Source organism: Callithrix jacchus, chromosome 20 (genome assembly GCF_049354715.1).
Source record: "Callithrix jacchus isolate 240 chromosome 20, calJac240_pri, whole genome shotgun sequence".
NCBI classification, from domain to species: Eukaryota; Metazoa; Chordata; class Mammalia; order Primates; family Cebidae; genus Callithrix; species Callithrix jacchus.
Genome location: NC_133521.1, coordinates 7,841,177 through 7,858,627, shown reverse-complemented (window position 1 = coordinate 7,858,627; position 17,451 = coordinate 7,841,177). Strand labels below are relative to the sequence as shown.

Genomic DNA, 17,451 nt, shown 5'->3' with positions numbered 1-17,451 from the left:
ATACATGATATGGCCACAGCACTCTGCCATGTGCCTCCAACACCACATCTCCAGCCCTGGGAGCCTCCTCAGTCTTCCCAGAAACTCCGTGGGGCTTTGCTGTCCTTAGGCCTGGAGGGCTGTAGAGCTGGGCATGCTTCCACAGCACATGCTGGTGTTAATCATCACCATTCTCCTGGTATACACGGTCTCGGATGCACTTACAGTTCCTGTGAGCTTTAAGGACTCATCGTGGGAAGAATGAGAAATACAAACCCGAAAGGTGGCCCACCCCTGGGGCCTGGCCTACTGTCCTCTCTCTCCCACTGCCCCAGCACATGCTGTATCCTTGGGCCAGCCATGTACTTTATGTGCCCTGTACCTCTCAGAGTTGTTCATGAAATCAGGTGTGGTGGTACACACCTGTAGTCCCAGCTACTCAGCAGGCTGAGGCAGAAGGATCACTTGAGCCCAGAAGTTGGAGGCTGCAGTGAGCTATGATCATGCCACTGCACTCAGCCTGGGTGATAGAGTGAGAACCTGTCCCTAAAAAAAAAAAAAAGTAAAAAGAACAAAATAAAAAAAAAGAAAGAAAAATTAAAAAATAAAGTAATTGTCCATGAGTTGTCATCAAAGGTATACATGTGGGTCCGGGCACAGTGGCTCACACCTCTAATTCCAGGACTTTGGGAAGCAGAGGTGGCAGATCTCTTGAGCCTGGGAGTTCAAGACCAGCCTGGACATTGCGGCAAAACCCTGTCTTTACAAAGAATACAAAAAATTAGCCAGGCATTGTGGCGCATGCCTGTAGTCCCAGCTACTCTGGAGACTGAAATGGGAGGATCACTTGAGCCCAGGAGTTTAAGGTTGCAGAGAGCTGTGATTACACCACTGCCCTCCAGCCTGGGTGACGGAGTGAGACCCTATTTCAAAAGTAAAAATAAAAAGTATGCACGTGAACTGGCCACACTCGCCTCTGAATTAGCAGTGCCTGGCACTTAGCTGAATTAATGTCCCTGGCATGTCTACTCCCTCCTCACGGTTACTGTCCTCTGTCTCAGCTGGCCCTACATAGAGTGACTCAGTAGTCACCAACAAGGAATGTCGCTGAAAGAACGTAAAGTCATCTGCAAGATGATTAGACACCCGGCCTCTAGTTCCAGTTCTGCCACTAACAGGCTGTATGAACAAGGGAAGTTTTCTTTATTTACATAGACTTGGTAAGGGTTTTTGAAATGTTAGAGAGCTGGGAACCATTCTGATAATTTCAAGAAAGAAAGGAAATTATTTCTGGAAGGAAAATTGCCTGAGTGCCTCCTGAGCAGGTGTCAGAGCCTGGGATAGGCGCTGTTGCTGGTGATCCCCGACTTGGTCCTCAGAACTTGCTGAGTTAGGAGTGACAACTGCATAACTGCTGATAGCCAACCCAAGGAAGTCACTGCAAAGGGACCTGCTGCCCACTGAATTTCACACCGTTCTTTCACTTAGTAGATGTTCTCTATTATTATTATTTGAGATGGAGTTTTGCTCTTGTTGCACAGGCTGGAATGCAATATTATGATCTCAGCTCACTGCAACCTCTACTTCCCAGGTTCAAGTGATTCTCCTGCCTCAGCCTCCCGAGTAGCTGGGATTACAGGCATGTGCCACACACCCGGCTAATTTTGCATTTTTCAGTAGAGACGGGGTTTTTCCATATTGGTCAGGCTGGTCTCAAATGCCTGACCTCAGGTGATCTGCCTGCCTCAGCCTCCCAAAATGCTGGGATTACAGGCATGAGCCACCGTGCCCGGCCAGATTATTTATTATTGAGTGCTTGCCAGGTATCAGTCCCTGCACCAGGAGCGAGGGATAATGAGAGAACTAAGTCCCAGTCCGTGACGTCATGGTGTTTACAGTCTATCTAGCCTTGCAGCCCTATGCTGCCTTTAACCAAGGTCCTATAGGAGTGTACTATTAAGAAAAATTATTGCTCGCTCACTGCCACCAGCCTGCGCAGCATGTCCTTCTGCTGCTCAGCTGTCCACTTCTCCATGATAGCGATGGAAGATGAGATCACTGCGCTCATCATTCACAATGGCTCTGGCAGGTGCAAAGCTGGCTTTGCTAGGGACGATGCCCTCCGAGCCCTGTTCCCTTCCATCGTTGGGCGCCCCGGGCACCAGGTCATAATGGTGAGCATGGTTGGGCCAGAATGACTCCTACGTGGGCGATGAGGCCCAGAGCAAGTACAGCATCCTGACCCTGAAGTATTCCATTGAGCAGGGAATGGTCATCAACTGTGACAACATGAAGAAGATCTGCACCACACCTACAACAAGCTATATGTGGCCCTGAGGAGCAGCCGGTGCTGCTGACTGAAGCCCCTCTGAACCCCAAGACCAGCAGAGAAAAGATGACTTGTATCATGTTTGAGACCTTCAACACCCCGGCCATGTGTGTGGCCATCCACGCTGTGCTGTCCCTTTAGTCCTCTGAGTGCACCAGTGGTGTTGTTATGGACTCTGGAGACAGGTTCACCCACATGATGCCCATCTGCCTTGACCAACTACCTCATGAAGATCCTTACCGAGTGTGGCTACAGCTTCACCCCCACAGCTGAGTGGGAGATTGTGGGTGACTTCAAGGAGAAGCCATGCTATATTACCCTGGACTTTGTGCAGGAGGTGGCCACCACCGTATCCTCCTTGTCCCCAGAGAAGAGCTATGAGCCACCCGACAGCAGGTCATCACCCTCAGCAATGAGTGGGTCTGGTGTCCAGAGGCAATGCTCCAGCCTTCCTTCCTGGGCATGAAACTGTGCAGCACCCACAAAACCACCTTCAGCTCTATTGTGAGGTGTGATGTCCATTTACAAATACCTGTAGGCCAAGACGGTGCTGTCCTCTGGCACCAGCATATACCCAGATATCATGGACAGCATGTAGATCACCACCCTGGCGTCCAGCACCATGAAGATCATGATCATCACACCCCCTGAGCAGAAGTACACGGTGTGGATTGGTGGCTCCATCCTGGCCTCTTTGTCCACCTTCCAGCAGATTAGCAGGCAGGAGCACAAAGGGTCGAGCCCTTCCACCGTCCACCGCAAATTCTAAATGGACTGTGAGCAGATGCCTAGCATTTGCTGCATGAGTTAATTCAGAAGAATAAATTTCCCCCTAGCAAATGCATATACCCCATACTAGCTTCATGAAACTTGAATAAACCTTCAAAAAGAAATTCATCCTTGAAGCTTGTATCTGATATCAGCACTGGATTATAGAGTTTATTGATGATTTTGATCTTATATGCAAGTTAACTGTTCCCGTTCGTACATACCTTTGATTTCAAACCTTAGTACATGTGGCTTGGTCGCTTCGTGACTGAGGTGAGAAGGTGCCTGTGGAAGACAAGTCCATGGCTTGTGGGTCTGTGTGGCCAGCAGTCTCTGATCTGTGCAGGGTGTTAATGTGTCAGGGCTGAGTGTGCTGGGATTTCTCGAGAGGCTGCAAGGGCTCCTGAACCAGTGTTTCTGTCCTGCTGGTCTGTCAGGGTTAGCAGGTCCAAGCCCTAGGACCCAGTTTCCTTTCTTAGCTGATGTTTTCCTGCCAGAGCACCATGGCTGTTACTTGCCTTGAGTTGGAAGCAGTTTGCATTTACACCAGTAAATGTATTCATCTTTTTAATTTATGTAAGGTTGTTTTTGTATGCAATTCTCAATTCCTTCAGAAATGCCAACAAAGTTTGGTTTCCTACTGTTATGTGAGAACATTAGGCCCCAACAACACATTGGTGAGTAAGGAAAATAAAAGTGCTGCTGAAAAAAAAAAAAAAAAGAAAAATTATCCAAAATTTGGAAATAAGGAAAAAGTATAGCTGCACAGTCTTTTCCTTTTTTTTTTTTTTTTTAAAAAAAAAAAAACAGAGTCTTACCCTGTTGCCCAGACTGGAATGCAGTGGTGTGATCTTGGCTTATTGCCATCTCTACCTCTTGGGCTCTAGCTATCCTCCCATGTCAGCCTCCCTAGTAGCTAGTACTATAGGTGCCCACCACCATGCCTGGCTAATTTTTGTATCTTTTTTTTGTAGAGATGGGGTTTCATGTGTTGCCTTGACTGGTCTCTAACTCCTGATTTCAAGTGATCCGCATGCCTTAGCCTCCCAAAGTGCTGAGATTACAGGCATGAGCCACTGCGCCCAGCCTGCATATGTTTTCCATATCATATTGTCCCAATGTCTAACAGACCCATGAAATGATTATTTCTCTAAGGCAGTACCATGAAGCAGAAATTTTCAAAGGGAGGAAAATGTTCTCTGCCTCCCTTGACCAGTAGAGTAACTCCTAGCCCGACATGGCTATTTTGCTGTTGTTGTTTTATTTTTCTATTTTCATTTTCTTGTAAAAATGGGGTCTCTCACCCTGTTGCCCAAGCTGCTCTTAAACTTTTGCCCTCATGAAATCCTCTTGATCTGACCTCTGAAAGTGCTGGAATTATAGATGTGAGCTACTGCACTTGGCCCACAATTGGCTATTGAATGCTTGAAATAAGGTTACTTTGAGGAACTAATCTTCAATTTCAGTTAATTAAAAACATTTTTTTGTTGTTACCTTGAGGGACAACTGTGAGGAACGCTCCAGTGTGAGGCCCCTAGGAAATGGGCCTCGCCATATGGTAAGCTTGAGCCCAGACACAGATCCCCGGTTGGGGTAGTCAAGCTGAGGGAAAGCAGGAACTGAGAGAGGGACTATGCTATTCAAAATAATTAACAGACATTACTTTATGGATGTGAGGACTTGGGAGGCATTGTATCCATTTTCGGTTCCTTATGGTTTATTGCTTCATTGTGTTCATTTTTGGATCCTTGCTACATTAGTTGTAAAATATTCACTTCAGTATTTACATTGTTAAGTATTTACTGGGCGTAACTTACTTACTGGGCATAACTACCTTACCTTGTGACTTAACTTCAGTATCTGCTCCTTTTCCTAGTTCCCCAGAATTGTTTTCTGTTTCTTTTGTTATTTGAGAAATGCTTTGATCTGATGTAAACAACATTAAGTAGAAAAGTATATAATGGAACCTACTGCACAAATAAAATTGCTGCTTGGGCATAGCCCAGCCGGTCCTCCAGACCCTGCTCTTTTCTTTCTCCTTTTTTTCCACGCATGGTCTCTTCCAGGTTTGGGACCCTCTCGCTGGATGAGATTCCCAGGCTCGCATTCAGTTCACAACATTACCTGCCCAATTTTCCAACAAGCCAGATGTCCATAGAACTGAAGCTTGAGAAATGTACATTTATTCTGTGGATGCCCCTGCTGCCTGTTGACCAACTCCTCTTTCTTGCTCCTCCTGTTATGCTCCCCTGATGTGTAAACACCTAACTTTAGTCAGGGAGGAGGAATGGATTTGAGGTTTATATCCTGTCTCTCCCACTGATGTCACCTGAAGAAAGACTTCTTCCCTGCAATACTTGTTGTCTCAGTGATTGGCTTTCTGCATGTCAAGCAACAGGACCTAGGCTGAACCCCTGGTGTTCATTAACATTATGACACTAAAAAGTAAATAAATAAAAATGAAATAAAAAATAAAAATAAATAGCTACACATGACTAGAGGATGCATTTGTAAAGTGCAACTCTAAAGCAGTGCTCTGACCTGGGAACAATTTTGCCTCCCTGTGGGACATTTGAAAATGTCTAGAGACATTTTGGTTTGTCACAACTATGGGGGCACTACTAGCATCTAATAGGTAGAGGTGGGGACCACTGACAGTGTAGGCTGGATAATTCTCTGTTGTGGAGGTCGCCAGTCTGGGCTGGATAATTCTTTGTTGTGGAGGCTGTCCCATGCATTGTATGATGTTTAACAGCACCCCTGGCCTCTACCCACCAGATGCCACTAACACTCCCCAACAGTGACCACCAAATATGTCTTTGGCCATTGCCAAATGTCCTCTGGGAGGCAAAATTACCTTTGGTTGAACATCATTGCTCTAGAGAAATATATGCTTTTGTTTGACTGACTATTTACTTAGGGGCCTAGACTCTATGAAATTAAATGTGAATTTGTATATTAATAAATTGCAAATGACTTTGATTTTGTCCAGTTGAGATGCAAATTATTTCTGTCCAGCAGAAAAAGATAACCCCAAGAATAGAATTTTGTTGCCTGTAGAATATTAACCAGTCTCATATCTAACCTAGAAATCCCATTTAAATACATTTTTCCTCACTGACTATATAAATTTCTGTTTCTCTGTTGAACCAGTTTTACCATCCTCCTGGTTCCTTCATTAAAGAACGCATACATGCTCACCCTGTGTGTATATGAAGGTCAAAATTTTAACTTGAAAACCATCCTTTGATACTGTTTATTCACAGGGAAAGAAAGGTGTTCACCAGGCACTATGAAGTCAAAAGGCAGGTTACAAAGCAGAATAAATAGCATAATCACACTTTGGAAATACACACAGCACAGAGAAAAACTCATGAAAGTATATATACCTGAACCTTTCACATTTGTAAAAATGGAACAAGAAAAACAAAGTGTATATACCAAAAAGTCTCCTGTGTTTATCTCTGGGCAGAATTAAAGGAGTTATATTTTATATTTTATATAATATGTATTATATATATGTATATATTTTATATAATATGTATTATATATGTATATATTTTATATAATATGTATTATATGTATATATTTTATATAATATGTATTATATATATGCATATATTTTATATAATATGTATTATATATGTATATATTTTATATAATATGTATTATATATGTATATATTTTATATAATATGTATTATATATATGTATATATTTTATATAATATGTATTATATATATGTATATATTTTATATAATATGTATTATATATATGTATATATTTTATATAATATGTATTATATATATGTATATATTTTTTTCAGATGCAGTTTTATTCTTATTGTCCAGGCTGCAGTGCGATGGTGTGACCTTAGCTCATTGCAACCTCCACCTTCCGGGTTCAAGCAATTCTGCCTCAGCCTCCTGAGTAGCTGTGATTACAGGAGCCCACCACCATGCCAATCATACATGATTTTTTTGTATTTTTAGTAGAGATGTGTTTTCACCATGTTGGCCAGGCTTGTCTTGAACTCCTGACCTCAGGTATCCACCCGCTTTGACCTCCCAAAGCACTGGGATTACAGGCATGAGCCACAGTGTCCGGCCAGATATTTTTTAAAGTCTTATTATTGCCCTGTTTGTATTTTCTGGGTTTTCTAAAATGAGCAGATATTTACATAATTTTTAAATGAACAGTATCTACATAATTTTTTAACCAGGAAATATTTTTTAAAAGAAATACAATATAATTCTTGCCTCCTCCACACAGTCCCCATCCTTTTCTAGATCCCACATGTCCACCTATGACCCGCCAGTGGCTACCTTTGGCTCTCAGAAGACTCATTTGGTATCTGGACACTAGGTTAGTTGTAGCACAAGTGTTTCATGTAGTACAAAGATCTTACATTTGTATAACTTTTTTTTTTTTTTTTTTTTAAGACACCAGGCCTGGTGGCTCGTGCTTGTAATCCCAGCATTTTGGGAGGCCAAGATGGGTAGATTACGAGGTCAGGAGATCTAGACCATCCTGGCTAACACAGTGAAAACCCCATCTCTACAAAAAAAAAAAAAAAAATTAGCCGGGTGTGGTGGCAGTTGCCTGTAGTCCCAGCTATTCGGGAGGCTGAGGCAGGAGAATCACTTGAACTCAGGAGGTGGACATTGGAGTGAGCCGAGATTGAGCCATTGCACTCCAACCTGGGTGACAAAGTGAGACTCTGACTCAAAAAAAGAAACACAGGGTATCACTCTTTCACCCAGGCTGGAGTACAGTGCTGTGATCACAGCTTATTGCAGCCTTGATCTCCTGGAATCAAGTAATCCCCTTGCTATATAGGCCTACAACACCATGCTAGGGCAATTTTTTTTTTTTTTTTTGAGACAGGGTCTCACTTGACTAGGTCAGAGTGCAGTGGTGCAAACATGGCTCACTGCAGCCTCAACTTCCTGGGTTCAAGTGATCCTCCTGCTTCAGCCTCCCATATAGCTGGGACCGCACACAGGTGTGCACCATCACGCTTGGCTAAGGTTTTGGTTTTTTTTGTAGAGACAGGGTCTCACTTTATTGCCCAGGCTGGTCTTGAACTCCTGGCCTGAAGCAATCCAATAACTGTACATATTTATGGGGTAGATGTGATACTTTGATACATAAAATACATACAATGTAATCATCAAATTGGGGTAATTAGCATATCCATCACCTCGAACATTCACCATTTCTTTGTGTTGGGAACATTTAAAATCTTCTCTTCTAGCTTTTTAAAATATTTGTTTTGTTTTAAATTTTCTTTTTTATATTGACAAGCAATAATTATGTATATTCATTGGGTGCATAGTGATGTTTCAATATGTATAATGTGTAGTGCTCAGATCATGATAATTAGCATGTTCATCTCAAACATTTATTATCTCATTGTGTTGGGAGCATTCAATATTCTCCTTCTAGCTATTGAAATATACCATAAGTTGTTGTTAATTACAGTTACCCTATTGTGATACCGGACACTAGAACTTATTCTATCTGACTGTGTGTTTGCACTCATTAACCAAGCTCTCTCTACCATTTCCTTCCAGCCCTGATAACCATCATTCTACTCTCTATTTCCATGAGAGCAACTTTTTTAGCTTCCATATGTGAATGAGAACATGCAACATTTGTCTTTCTGTGCCTGGCTTATCTCACTTAAAATAATGACCTCCAATTCCATCCTTGTTGCTGTGATAGGATTTTATTCTTTTTTTGTGGCGGAATAGTATTCCCTTGTGCATATATACCACATTTTCTTTATCCACTCATTGACTGATGAATACTTTGGTTGATTCTATAACTTTGCTATTGTGAATAGTGCTGCAATAAACATGACGGGGGCGGGCAGGTATATCTTTGATATACTGATTTCCTTTCCTTTGGGTAAACACCCAGTGGTGGAATTGCTGGATTGTAGAGTAGTTCTGTTTGCAGTTTTTTGAGGAAACTTCACGCTGTTTTTCGTAATGGCTGTCATAATTTTCATTCCCACCAATATTTTTTTTATTGTTTTGATAATAGCCATTCTAACTGGAGTGAGATGACAGCTCATTGTGGTTTTGATTTACATTTCCCTGATGATTAGTGATGTTGGCTATCATACACCTGTTGGCTATCTGTGTGTCTTCGTTTGAGATGTGCCTATTTATGTGTTCTTTGCCTGCCCACTTTTTCTTTTTTCCCTGGAGACAGAGTCTCCCTCTGGTGCCCAGGCTGGACTGCAGTGGCACGATCTTGCTGCAACTTCTGTCTCCTGGGTTCAAACGATTGATTCTCCTGCCTCGGCCTCCAGAGTAGCTAGGACTACAGGTGCATGCCACCGTGCCCAGATAATTTTTTTTTGTAGTTTTAGTAGAGATGGGGTTTCACTAAAAAGTGGGCCTGCCGAGCCTGGTGGCTCACACCTGTAATCCCAGCACTTTGGGAGGCCGAGGCAGGTGGATTACCTGAGGTCAGCAGTTCGAGACCAGTCTGACTGACATGGTGAAACCACATCTCAATAAAGAGATTATGAAAAAAAAGTAGGCCTTTGCCCACTTTTTAATGGGATTTTTTTTTACTGTTGAGTTGCTTGAGTTTTTTATTTACTCTGGATATTAGTCCGTTGTTGGATGAATGGTTTGCAAATAATTTCTCACATTCTACATGTTGTCTCTTCACTCTGTTGACTGTTTCCTTTTCTTTTTAGTTTAATATAGTCTCTTTGTTTGTTTTTGTTTTTGTTGCCTGTGCTTTTGAAGTCTTAGGCATAAAATCTTTGCCTAGACCAATGTCCTGGAGTATTTGCACTGTGCTTTCCTCTAGTAGTTTTATAGTTTCAGGTCTTACATTTAAGCCTTTAATTCATTTGTAGTTGATTTTTGTATGTGTTGAGAGAGGAGTCTGGATTCATTTTTCTGCATATGGATATCCAGATTTCCCAGCACTGTTTTTTGAGAGTGTCCTTTCACCAGTGTATGTTCTTGTCTCCTTTGTCAAAAATCAGTTGGCCATTTGCGGCAGATTTCACACAGAAAAAAAAAAAGCAGTTGGCTATATACATGCGGATTTATATCTGAATTCTCTATTCTGTTCAATTGGTCTGTGTGCCTGTTTTTATACCAATAACATGCTGTTTTGGTTATTATAGCCTCATAGAATCTTTTGAACTCAGGTAGATACCTCCAAATTTTGTTCTTTGTGTATTGCTTTGGCTGTTTGCATTCTCATCTGGCTTTAACTATGCCAAGGCAAGCCTTGATTCCTCTAAAGGGTACTCTATTTTTGTACTTGTTTTATTGACTTTAACTGATCAATGGGCTGATATCACTTCAGTTTTTAAATAAGTAACTATTTAACAGTGATTACGTACTTTTGTTTTTGCATTGCCTTCCATGCTACATCAAAGTCAGGATCTATCAAATTTTCAAGTAACAGTGGAGGTAAGATTTTATTTTTTATTTTTATTTATTTATTTTGTTTGTTTGTTTTGCGATGGAGTTTCACTGTTGTTGCCTAGGCTGGAGTGCAATGGTGTGATCTCAGCTCACCGCAACCTCCATCTCAGGTTCAAGCGATTCTCTGGCTAATTTTTATATTTTTGGTAGAGACCGGGTGTTGCCATGTTGCCCAGGCTGGTCTCAAACTCCTGGGCTCAAGTGATCCTCGCACCTTGGCCTCTTAAAGTGCTGGGATTATAAGCGTGAACCACCACACCCATCCTGGAAATAAGGAATTTTTAAAATTGTAAAAGTAACTGATGGAATAACTGGGCATGGTAAAACTTCGTCTCTACTAAAAATACAAAAAAAAAATTAGATGGGTGTGATGGTGAGCACCTGTAATTCTAGCTACTCAGGAGGCTGAGGTAGGAGAATCACTTGATCCTGGGAGGCAGAGGTTGCAGTGAGCCGAGATCATGCCACTGCACTCCAGCCTGGGCGAGAGAGTGAGACTGTGTCTCAAAAACAAAAAGTAACAGATGGCTCATTTTATGTATCGTGAATAAATAAATAGAAAGATTGCAATTGATTACTTAGAGAATCTGTGTCAGATGTGATAAAACATGCAGTTAGGCAAACTCTAAAGAATCATGTCTGTTGATGCCACATTATACTTGCAAAAGGAATAGATAACCTCTCTATAAAGCATTCAGACTTACAGGTTCATTTCACTGATTTAACCAATGGCAAAAGGGACAAAACATTAACCAACTGCTGATATAGCTTTTCTTTTCTTTCTTTTTTTTCTTTTTTCTTTTTTTTGAGATGGAGTTTCACTCTTGTTGCCCAGGCTGGAGTGCAGCAAGGTCTCAGCTCACCGCAACCTCTACCTCCCGGGTTCAGGTGATTCTCCTGCCTCAGCCTCCCAAGTAGGTGGGATTACAGGCATGCGCCACAATGCCCAGCTAATTTTGTATTTTTAGTAGAGATGGGGTTTCTCCATGTTGGTCAAGCTGGTCTCAAACTCCCGACCTCAAGTGATCCACCTGCCTCAACCTCCCGAAGTAATTGGGCTTACAGGTGTGAGCCACCACGCTTGGCTGATATAGCCTTTTGGGTATTTATTTCAAGTATTTATTAAGAGGTTAAATGTTTTTTTCAATTAGAGAACTAATATTTAAAAAGAGTTTTGGCCGTGCAGTGACTCATGCCTGTAATCCCAGCACTCTGGGAGGTCAAGTGGAAGGATCATTTGAAGCCAAGAGTTTGAGACCAGCCTGGGTAATATGGCAAGACCCTCTCTCTATGCAAAAAAAGAAAAAAAACCAGACAGTGTGGTAGTGCACACTTGTAGTCCCAGGTACTCAGGAGACTAAAGCAGGGGGATTACTTGAACCCAGGATTTCTTTTTTTGTTCTCTCTCTCTCATTATTATTATACTGTTCTTATTGTTATTATACTGTTGTTATTATTATTATAAGTTCTGGGGTACATGTGCAGAGCGTGCAGGTTTGTCTCATAGGTATACACGTGCCATGGTGGTTTGCTGCATCCATGACTCCATCATCTACATGAGGTATTTCTCCTAATGCTATCCCTCCCCGTCCCTCACCCCCCAGCTATCCCTCCCCTAGCACCCTACCCCCCAACAGGCCCCCGTGTGTGATGTTCCTCTCCCTGTGTGCATGTGTTGAACCCAGGATTTTAAGGCTGCAGAGAGCTATGATTGTGCCACTCCACTTCAACCTGGGCAACAGAGATGCCATCTCTAAAAAAGTAAAATAAAAATACAAAAGTAAAAGTTTTTTGTTTTTTTTTTTTGGAGAAAGCCAATAGTGAGTGAGCATTGCTTGAGCCAGATCAATTTTGCATTGTAGAATATTTACATCTTTACCCTTGAAGTCTATTGCCTGCTTTGCTGGCTGTTTAGCCAAGAAGAACACTGTAAAAAAAGCAAAACAAACAACAACAAAAACTAGGTTGCAACAACAAGCCACATATACTTGGTAGAATTTTTTTTTTTTTTTGAGGCAGAGTCTCACTCTGTCGCCCAGGCTGGGGGTGCAGTGGTACAATCTTAGCTCACTGCAACCTTTGTCTCCTGGGCTCAAGCGATTCTCCGGCCTCAAACTCTCCAGTAGCTGGAACTACAGGTGCATGCCGCCATGCCTGGCTAATGACATCCATGTTTAACGTTACCTGACCAATCTAGGGAATATGGAATCAAAGGCATGGAAAGGCACGGAATCCATATTTTGTTTGGGGATAATCTTTGTTTCATCTTCAATCCAGTCCTAACTGGATTGAAGAGAAAAGGGATAATCTTTGTTCCAACTGTAAGATAATGTTGGAACATTTAGTTTCATCTACAAGCTAGTACTAACTATACCAAAATAAAGTCTCAACCAACTCCTGAGTGGTTCTTTCCCTTTAAGAATTACATAGTATACAGTGATTAGACACTGAAGAAAATAAAGAAAAGCAATTGAAAATACATGAAGAAATAGAAACATGAAACTTTCAGTAGAGATGAGGTTTCACCATGTTGCCCAGGCTGATCTTGAACTCCTGACCTCAAGTGATCTGCCCATTTCGGCCTCTCAAAGTGCTGGGATTACAGGCCCAGCCCATTACTTTGTTTAAACTAAGTCATAGGTCAGGGGCATTCCACTGCACTCCAGCCTAGATGACAGAACAAGAAACTGTCTCAAAACCCCACCCCTCAAAAAACTAATTCATACTAACTTACCAAGGAAATAATAAACAAACCAACATTTTAAACAATTATCATGAATTGTCATTTCTTTTGCTAGTGTTTCTCTCTCAACAATACGCAAAAATGCCACTACAGGACTATCCACCTGTGTCCATTTCTTGGAGTCTTGGGATCGGAAAAAGGCTGGTCCATTAATCTTCACTGCAGATGTTTCTGCAAACAGCAAGTGCGTGTGGCTGCCAGTGACATTGGGTAATCGAGATTAGTCTGGCAGGCTCTGGATCCGGGACCTGAATTCTTTGCACACCAGGGAAACTCTGGCTCACTGGCACTTATATTCTTCCAATTTATGCTTTCTCTGCAAGGGCTTCCATTGGACAGTGAAGAAAATCTGCTAACATTTGAGTGAGTTGCTTCCTCTCATCTATATTTCTGCTGCCATTCTGCCATTGTAATCTGCTGGCAACATTCACGTGTCCATCATTTTAGAAAGCCTTTCTCCGGGTTCTTATCTGCTTGTTTATCTAGTAGGGATACTTCTTGGACCACAGCAGGCAAAAAACTGATCCTCTAGTGAACTGCTGTATCACTCAAGGCTGCATTTTCTAGATTTTGTAATGTTCTACAAGATTTATAGTCTGTGGTGGTGGCTCACTGCTCACTTGCAGATGTCAGAAATGAACAGTTTTTATTTTCATTCATCTTTACCTATTTATAAATTTACTTCCTAGGCGTCTAATCGCCACACAGAGCTTGTTTAAGTTGTTCTAATACATTATTTCATTGTTTCTTGTTTGTTTGCTTGTTATGGTTTTTTTGAGAAAGGGTCCTGCTCTGTTGCCCAGGCTGGAGTGCAGTGGCACGATCCTGGCTCAATGAAGCCTCAATCTCCTGGGGCCAAGCGATCCTCCTACTTCGGCCTCCCAAATAGCTGGGACCACAGGAGAATACCACCATGCCCAGCTGACTTTTTTTTTGAGACAGAGTCTAGCTATGTTGCCTAGGCTGGTCTCAAACCTCTGAGTTCAAGTGATGATCCTCTCCCTTTAGCCTCCCAAAGTGCTGAGATTACAGGCATGAACCTGGCCTCTGCAAACATCATTTGCATAAACAGACCTTTCTTTCCAAATAGACAACGCTCTGCCAAAGTGCTTCTTACAACTCTCATCAGTTTCACTTGAAACATGCTTAAAAGCTTCCGCCATAACCGGTGCAAATCTTTCGGAAGCTCCAACCCCCTCCTCTTGCTTTGTATTTAGTAGAGACAAGGTTTCACCATATTACCCAGTGTGGTCTCACTGGCAAGGTGAGAAAAGTAAGCCTCCTGTTTGGCTTTGCTCTCTGCAGCTCCAGCTACCACGCAGTGACTACGGGCCCTGGGTGCTTGCTGTGGTGAAATAGAGCCACAGGGGCCAGGTCCGCATGCTCTGCTGTGAGTTGCTGCTCAACGCCTACAGCTCCTTCTCCAGTGCTGTCTCATAGAAGGCTGACATCCCTCCCACCCCACATTCACACTGTTCCACTAGGGTGATGGAGGAGAGTTTTCCTCCCTCTCCCCTCCCCCCTCCCTCCCCCCTCCCTCCCCCCTCCCTCCCCCCTCCCTCCCCCCTCCCTCCCCCTTCTCCCTCCCCCTTCTCCCTCCCCCCCTTCTCCCTCCCCCTCCCGCCCTTCCTCCCTTCCTGTCTTCCTCTTCCTCCCTTCCCTTCTTCCCTTCCTTCTCGGAGTTTCACTCTTGTCGTCCAGGCCGGAGTGCAGTGGCAATCTAGGCTCACTGCAACCTCCGCCTCCCAGATTCGAGAGATTCTTTTGCCTCAGCCTCTCAAGTAGCTGGGTCTACAGACATGCGCAACTACGCCTGGCTAATTTTTGCATTTTTAGTAGAGACATGGTTTCACCATATTGGCCACGCTGGTCTCCCAACTTTTGACCTCAGGCGATCCACCGGCCTCGGCCTCCCAAAGTGCTGGGGTTACCGGCGTGAGCCGCCTCGCCCTGCCCCACCCTACCGGTTTCGTTGCTCTCTGAAGCCTCGCCCCCTTGCCCCACCCTCTACGCCCTACCACCACTCTGCTTGGTAGGATTTAATCTTAATTCGCATTACCCTAAATCTCATCTAACTCATTCCAACTTTGGAAAGTGACATGCCTTAAATGGTTGTGATCACAACAGGCATTAACTTCTTTTGCTCCAGTGTGCTAAGAAACATTTGAAGGATATCCTTTTTCTGTTTGTTTTTGAAATAAGGTCTCTCAGCCGCCCAGGCTGGAGAGCAGTGGCACCATCATACTCATGGCAGCCTCGAACTCCTGCGCCCAAGCAAGCATCCCATCATAGCCTGTTTAGTAGCTGGGACTACAGGTGCACACCACTATGCCTAGCTAATGTTTTTAAAATTATTTTGTAGAGATGAAGTCTCTCTGTGTTGCCCAGGGTGGTCTCGAACTCCTGGCCTCAACTGATTCTCCCGCTTCAGCTCCCAAAGGGCTAGGATTACAGGCATGAGCCACTGCATCTGGCCAAGGACATTCTGTTTACCTAAAAGTCAACAAAACGGCTGGGCATGGTCGCTTGCACCTGCAATTCTAGCACTTTAGGAGACTGAGGTTGGTGGATTGTTTAAGCTTAGGAGTTCAAGACCAGCCTGGACAACATAATGAGACCCTGTCTCTATTGAAACAAAAAAAAAAAAAAAATTAAATATGAAAGAGGTCAACAAACCCAGTTGTTCAATATCTTTGTCAGTGCAGAATTGTCAGTCTTTCTCGTTTGAGCCATTTTAATGGGTTTATGGCTACCAGAGCCTTAAACACTGATGGTAGGAACATGATATGCTGCAGTCACTTGACAAAATAATTTGGTGATTTTTTAAAGTAAATTTTCTTTTTTTCTGAGACTGAATCTCACTCTGTAGCCCAACCTGAAGTGTAGTGGCATGATCTCGGCTCACTGCAACCTCTGGCTCTCGGGCTCAAGTGATTCTCTTGCCTCAGCCTCCAGAGTAGCTGGGATTAGAGGCACCTGTCACCATGCCCAGCTAATTGTTGTATTTTTAGTAGAGATGGGGTTTCACCATGTTGGCCAGGCTGGTCTGGAACTCCTAACTTCAGGCGAGCTCCTGCCTTGGTATCCCAAAGTTCTGGATTACAGGCATGAGCCACTGCCCCTGGCCAGTTTGGCTATTTTTAATAAAGCTGCATACATAGGCAGCTCATGACCAGCAATTCCACTACATGGTATTCCCAAGGAAAGTGAATGAATCTATGCAGACTTGTACATGATTATTCATAGAACCTTTTTTATTATTTATTTATTTATTTTTTATTTATCTTTTTTCTTTGTTTTTTCAAATTTATTTTATTTTTTTATTCATAGAACCTTTATGAATCATAGTCGCAAACTGAAAACAACCTAAATGCCCATCAACTCATAAATGGATAAACAAAGAAAGGAACAAATTGCCAACATGTGTGTTAACATAGACAAACTCTCAAAAGCATGTTGACAAAAAAAAAAAATCAAAAACATGTTGAACAAAAGAAGCCGGAGGCAGGATTATTGCACTGCATGATCACACTACAGTGTCATTTGCGTGAAACTCTCGAAAAGACAAATCTACCGTGATAGAAGCAGGACAGTAGTTTCCTGGAGCCAGGAACTGGGGATGGGACCTGGCAAAGGAAACTTTTTTTTTGTATAAAACATTTAATTTATTGGTCTTTGTGGGGGGGAATCACTACTGTTTTACAACTGAGCCATCAATTTTGTAGCTTCGTCCACATTAACTGGGTTGCTTTCATGATGCTGCTGAGGAATCAGGACTTTCTGCAGCGGTTCAAGTGAAAGGCCTTTTGAGAAATGTGCAAGTTCCTTTTGTACATCTACAAAAGCTTTATTTACTCTGTTAATTTTTTCTTCATAATGTTTATCTTCTTAAGATTAGTGGTAACTGGTTTTGTTTTGTTTTTAGCCTTAAAGTTTTTTAGCTGGCTATGTGAAATACATTCCCGGACTTCGGCCCTCTCAATTTGTTTTTGGCCATTGTTAGGAATTCAACATTTGCGTGCAGCTTCTTTTTTTTTTGAGACACAGTTTCACTGTTGTTACCCAGACTGGAGTGCAATGGCACGATCTCGGCTCACCGCAACCTCCACCTTCTGGGTTCAAGCAATTCTCCTGCCTCAGCCTCCCGAGTAGCTGGGACTACAGGTG

At 42.7% G+C, this 17,451-nt stretch overlaps 3 pseudogenes across 1 annotated transcript; 1 reads left to right on the top strand and 2 right to left on the bottom strand.

The window, feature by feature from the left end:
* The first annotated feature begins 2,021 nt into the window (after positions 1 to 2,021).
* LOC100413162 (actin, cytoplasmic type 8-like) lies at positions 2,022 to 3,150 on the top strand (annotated as a pseudogene).
* A 6,661-nt stretch (positions 3,151 to 9,811) lies between these two features.
* LOC100412809 (regulation of nuclear pre-mRNA domain-containing protein 1A pseudogene) lies at positions 9,812 to 14,013 on the bottom strand (annotated as a pseudogene). The gene has a single exon (XR_013530527.1). The product of XR_013530527.1 is annotated as a regulation of nuclear pre-mRNA domain-containing protein 1A pseudogene (transcript).
* Positions 14,014 to 16,836: 2,823 nt separating this feature from the next.
* On the bottom strand, positions 16,837 to 17,427 carry LOC144580538 (ribosomal biogenesis factor pseudogene; annotated as a pseudogene).
* Positions 17,428 to 17,451: the final 24 nt, after the last annotated feature.